The sequence below is a fragment of the Oncorhynchus kisutch genome, linkage group LG28 (assembly GCF_002021735.2).
Source record: "Oncorhynchus kisutch isolate 150728-3 linkage group LG28, Okis_V2, whole genome shotgun sequence".
Taxonomy (NCBI): Eukaryota; Metazoa; Chordata; class Actinopteri; order Salmoniformes; family Salmonidae; genus Oncorhynchus; species Oncorhynchus kisutch.
In genome coordinates, this window is record NC_034201.2 from 35782449 (window position 1) to 35789087 (window position 6639).

A 6639-nucleotide genomic window follows, 5' to 3' on the forward strand; every position below is an offset into this window, starting at 1 on the left:
CTCCCTAATCTGCTTATAAAACCTTGAGCCTGACCTGGTACTGTTGCCGCTTTGTCCCGGGAGGGGCTATCTCATGATAAATTCCTCAAAGTGTGTCAGAGAGGGAATTAGAGGGGAGGAGATTTCGGCGGGTATCTGGAGCTTTGCAAACCCCCAAAAGTTGCCGCCGTCTGGTGCGCCGTTGTCTCAGTGCGTGTCCTCTTTCCCTACGTCTTGATTTATTAATGTGTGTCACACTAGGCCTCGGGCGTGGAAGGGAGAAAGCAGGCCACAAACAGTACAGCCCTACTTTCTATCTCTCAAAGCCTCCAAGAAATCAGAGGCTCTCTAAGCGTGCGGTGTGATGCTAGCCAGGCTAGTTGTGTCAGTCATGCAGTAGTGGCTCTAAAGCAGGACTGACCAATTCTGGTGCTGGAGGGCCAAAACACTTTTGTTTTTTCCTTCTACCAGGTAGTTAAATATACTTCCTTGACCCAGGTCTGAATTAGTCCCTGATTATAAGGAGAAGATGAAAACCATAAGTGATCAGAATTGGGCAGCCCTGCTCTAAAGGTTCATCACAAATAAAGGAGCTTCAATTTCTGCACTCTGAAGGTTCCTACAGGGCAGGTAGCTAACGTAATGGAAGGGCTAGCAGCACAGTGACTGGTGTTGATTCAGAAGCCTCACCGTGCCTCCGGACTGGGCCTTAGCATTCCTCTGATGCAGGGTACATGAAAAGCACAACTGGAAATAGGGCAACGGCGCACAAACACCTATTTTCCCTCTCTCCACCCTCTCTCCCCTCGTTTTTCTACCTTCTCTCCCCAGCCTCCACCTGTGACCGCCTGAGGCTCCAGCTTTTTCAAATCTGTGCTTCCGTTCCAGATTGCGTATCCAAATCGGAGGGGTGGGGAAATGGGAGACGCCAGGGGTGACAAACAGAATTACATGCTGTTTGCACCTGGCTGTCACAATTAGAGGCCTGATGACTGGGGAGGATCGCGTTCAGGATGAGGATGCCACTTCAGCACTCCACACAGATGAGCTGAGTGCTGGGCTGGACTCGAAGGGGAGCCTTGTCTGACACCACTGGACTGTGAGGACAATTTCCTCCCTGCCTCAGCTTCCTGGCATGGGGGATTTTTTTGTGTAGCCTACCCTTTTCACACTATTGTGCTGACCCGAACCATACTGTGTTGGCCAAAATATTTTCTGTTCACATTGTCCTTAGCAGCACTGTTCCAATAACTATCCTGGATGCGTAATCAGAACAGTGCAGTACCAATATAACTGGTAGTACGGCTCAGCTCAGTAATTTGAAAAGGGTTTTAGAGCCCTAAAGTCAGCAAACATCTGACAAAAGAGTAGATGAAACTCATTAACACCCAGTGTCAATCCAAAACCAAAGTCTGGTGTGTTGTGAATTTAGCCCATATACCTCTTCAGCATCCGTGAGTGATGAAATAATAACACGATGGGAGCCAGAGAAATCTCTTTCATTTTGGTCTTTACTTTATTTATGCTTGTGGAGAAACGCGATCGTTTTGAGTAAATGCGAGGTGCATCCATATTTAACACATCTACTGAGTCAGGTAAATTATGTAGATTATGTTTGAAAGGAAGGGAACACTTTCCTCACACCAACGCAGCTGCGTATGTGACATGGTTGCTGCTCTCCACCTGGGTGCCTTTTGCTATAAACACTGAATGAGCGGAAATGACTGATGCAGGGATGAATGTTTCTATCAGTGGTATTGCATTTGATTAGATTAGATTACAGATATCGATAGCCAATTTAAATGGGAAAAGGTTGCATCAGTGGTGTACTGATGGAGTGGTAAATGGAGAAGTTAGTATAAAATGGTATCTGTTATTCAAATGGGACCTGTGCCAGGGCAATGAATTGAATTTAGATTTAGTGTGTGCTCATATCTCAAACAGGGACAGTTGAGTCATGGCTAAAATATAAAGTCAATTTATCATGACCTCTGAAAAAGGAAGAAAAATTAACACGGGGGGGGGGGGGGTGAAAGGTTAAACAGGGAATGTGCCTACAACATTTTGACATTTTGATTCATAGGCATCTTCACATTCAGTATTTCTCTCATTAAAACATGCCTCAAGATGAGTGATTTTTTTGTTGTTGCAAGGAATGTGTGTTCTTTCATTCAGGAATTACCAAGATGACTTGCCTAGTTAAATAAAAAATAAAAATTACAGCATGTGCTCTTTCTCTTTCCCACTTAAAAATGCCTCACTGTTACCCCAAGCCCAACATGCCCAATAAAGGCATCTACATAAAAAAATAAGTTGTTTTTATAATATATATAACCTTGATTTCCTAACAATACTGACACCAGACCTGGGTTCAAATACTATTTGAAATTGATTGAGCTTGCCTGGCACAATGGAACCAATAGAATAATTACAAAACTGCAAAATCCGCCCATCTGGACTCTTTGCATACGAAACGTATTTAATAGATTTCAAATGGTATATGAACCAAGGTCTGACTGATACTTTGCACAGTAGCCAGTTGAAGAGTTCCCATGAATAATAAACAGAAACAAATCCCCTTACTGATTTAATGTCAAGCTCAAACCATTTGAAAACAATATTTTCCACCTTCACCTGCTCTCAAAACCATGAGAAACCGATTGCGGCTTTGAGAAATGATTTACGTCAAGGTTAGGTAAGCTTGTGAAATATTAACATGAGGCTGTTTGGTTTGGCCTTTTGACTTCAAGACACTACACTACAAAGGTGAACCCACGTGCCATGTAACCAAAGTCAATATGGCCTTGTAAACACGATCTATGTTTTCTAATGGATCACAGATATAAAAACTCCATGAGAGGAGGAAGTTCCACTCCAAAATAACTTGTTAATGTTATAATATTACAGAGTGTAAGATTCCCTTCAACAGTGTTTCCAGTGTTAAAGTTACAGTCTGGGATTTGGAAAGCTGTTTGATGGTCATTTCAATTGTTGTTATTTACCAATGTATTTTTTAAGAAAATCATTTATTAGTACCTCATGAGCTTAGCACAACTTTTACTCTTTATCATAACTTAAAATATGCAATGGATAATCAACAAGGGAATATGTATTCTCTGGAAAACAATGCACAACATGGAAGGTATGTGCTGTGACGTGCAACGTTGTGGCACTTACCTTTTGCAGAGTTGTATTATTTTCAGAGAACGCATAGACCCAAGTTGATTATCCCACTTATACCACAGTGTGTTCAACATCCACTGAAGTAGCAAGTTTACTAGATAGTAACAGTAATTGAATTGGTAACCAAACAAACAGACTTGCTTAGCTAACCAAACCATCAGTCCTCCTAGCTTGCTTTTATGAAAATTGAATTCAACACTGCCAATAATGTTTTCAATTTGACTTTTGCTTTCAAAACAGCTTGAACTTAGAACATGTAAGAATGAACTTCATAGTCGTTAGTTATTGCTGTGCATTTCAGAGCAACCTGGTCTCAGATCATTTTGTATTATTCTGTAGGTAAATCCGAGACACTCTTTTGGTATGATATGCTATGTTTCATATATGGTATGTATTAAAACTTCTTAGAGCTTCAATCCCGTTAACGAAATCGATATGACAACAGCCAGTGAAAGTGCAGGGCGCCAAATTCAAAACCACAGAAATCTCATACAAAAAATTCCTCAAACATATTTGTATTTTATACCGTTTTAAAGGTAATCTTGTTGTTAATGCCACCACAGTGTCCAATTTCAAATAGGTTTTACAGCGAAAGCACAGAAAAACACAGCCATTTTTCCAGCCAAAGAGAAGAGTCACAAAAAACACAAATGGAGATAAAATTAATCACTAACCGTTGATGATCTTCGTCAGATGACACTAATAGGACTTCAAGTTACACAATACATGTATGTTTTGTTTGATAAAATTCATATTTATATAAAAAAAATCTCTGTATACATTGGCATGTTACGTTCACTAGTTCCAAAAACATCCGGTGATAAGGCAGAGCCACATAATTTTACAGAAATACTCATTATAAATGTTGATGAAAATACAATTGTTAGACATGGAAATATAGATATAACTCTCCTTAATGCAACCGCTGTGTCAGATTTCAAAAAAACTTTACAGACCATGCAATAATTTGAGAACAGCGCTCAATTTTATTTTTTTTATCCGCCATGTTGGAGTCAACAGAAATCAGAAATAACATTATAAATATTCCCATACCTTTGATGAACTTCATCATAAAGCACTCCCAGGAATCATAGTTCCACAATAAATGTTTGATTTGTTCGATAATGTCCATTATTTATGTCAAAATAGCTACTTTTGTTAGGGTGTTCAGTACACAAATCCAAACGCTCGTGCAGGTCCAGCCGAACGTCAGACGAAAAATTCAAAAAGTTATATTACAGGTCGTAGAAACATTTCAAACTAATTATAGAATCAATCTTTAGGATGTTTTTATCATAAATCTTCAATAATGTTCCAACCAGAGAATTCCATTGTCTGTAGAAAAGCCATGGAATGCAGGTCGCTATCATGTGAAATGCGGTGACCAGGACCTGGCTCTCTGCCAGACCACTGACTCAAAGAGCTCTCATCCGGCCCCACATCACAGTAGAAGCCTCATTCAAGTTTCCAAAGACGGTTGACATCTATTGGAAGCCATAGGAAGTCCAACATAACCAATATCCCAATGTGAATTCATTTGGACCTGGTTTGAAAATTCACCAACCTCAGATTTCTCACTTCCTGTTTGGATTTCTTCTCAGGTTTTTGCCTGCCATTTGAGTTCAGTTTTACTCACAGACATCATTCAAACAGTTTTAGAAACTTCAGAGTGTTTTCTATCCAATATTAATAATAATATGCATATATTAGCCACTGGGACTGAGGAGCAGGCCGTTTACTCTGGGCACCTGTAACGGCTTTCTTGCGTCGAAGGAGAGGAGGACCAAAATGCAGCGTGGTTAGAGTTCATGGTTTTTTAATATGAGAAACTCAACATGAACACAATTACAAAAACAAAAACGTGGCAAACCACAAAACAGTCCTATCTGGTGCAGAGAACACAAAGACAGGAAACAACCACCCACAAACCCCAACACAAAGCAAGCTACCTAAATATGGTTCCCAATCAGAGACAATGACTAACACCTGCCTCTGATTGAGAACCAATTCAGGCCTCACATAGAAACGGACAAACTAGACACACAACATATGCCCACCAAGCTCACGTCCTGACCAACATTAAAACAAGGAAAACACAAAAAACTATGGTCAGAACGTGACAGCACCTTTCATCCAAGCTACTCAATACTGCCCCTGCAGCCATAAGAAGTTAATTTGTTGATGTCCATGACCCATTTCGTATGATTTGTTACGAATTTGCCAAATGTATGATATGTTACGAATTCTAGCTAGGTGGCTAAAGTTAGCTAGCTCACTAACATTTGCTAGACTAGGGGTTATGGTTAGGGATTAGGGTTCATGTTAGGGTTAAGTTTTATGAGTTAGGTTAAAGGGTAAAGGTTAGGGTTAGGTGAAGGGTTAGCTAAAAGGGTCAAGGTTAGGGTTAAGGGAAGAGTTACCTAACGTGCTAAGTAGTTGCAAAGTAGAAAAAAAGTACTAAGTAGTTGAAAAGTTGCTAATGAGCTAAAATGACAAAGTTGTCCATGATGATTCAAACTTGCAACCTTCAGGTTGCTAGATGTTTGCGTTATACGCCCACCTTCGTCTCATGTAACCTGTCTTATGTAACCTTACCAAACGTCACATATCATCCTAAAAAGTGTAGGGATTTACATACAATATGAAATGCTCTGAGACCAGGTTAAACAGAAAAATAACTCTAGAATGCCCTTCAAGCCAATCAGAAACTAGAATTCAACAATGCTGTGATATAAAACGTTTTATTACGCCAGTGTTTACAGACAGAAACAATATGGGTGGGACAATCTCTTGGAAGTTATGGACTGTCAGTCCTGGTATCTAGAACGCTGCCTATACATTTGAGTGGGGTTATATTTCCCTAGCCCCATCCCTTAATTGTATACCAAAACAAATGGTGGGGCCACATTTATGCTTTTTTGAATCACAGACAGTAGCTTTGAGAAATGATTTACGCCAAGGTTAGCTTAGCTCGGAAAATATTAACATGATGCTGTTTGGTTTGGCCTTTTGACCTTATGACACTACAAAGGTGAGCCCACGGGCCATGTAACCAAAGTCAATATGGCCTTGTAAACATACTCCATGTTTTCTAATAAATCCCAGAAGTTATGAAAAGTCCATGAGAGGAGGAAGTTCCAGTCAAAAATGACTTGTTAAGTTATAACATTACAGAGTGTAGAATACCTTTCAACAGTAGTTCCTCAGTCGGTAACACAACAGTTATCCAGAGTGACTTACATTTAATGCATTCAACTAAAGTAGGTTAAACAACCACATATCATAGTCATTGCAAGTAAAAGGTTCCTCAATAAAGACGCTAACAGAACAATCAGTGCTAAGAAAAGACAAGTGCTTGTGTTAGATCACTAGATCAACATACAGGTATTAATATCTGGGATATTATTAAAGCTTGTATCAACCACACCATAATGTAATCCCAATACAAAATGTTTCATAGTTTCATTGTAATGTTGC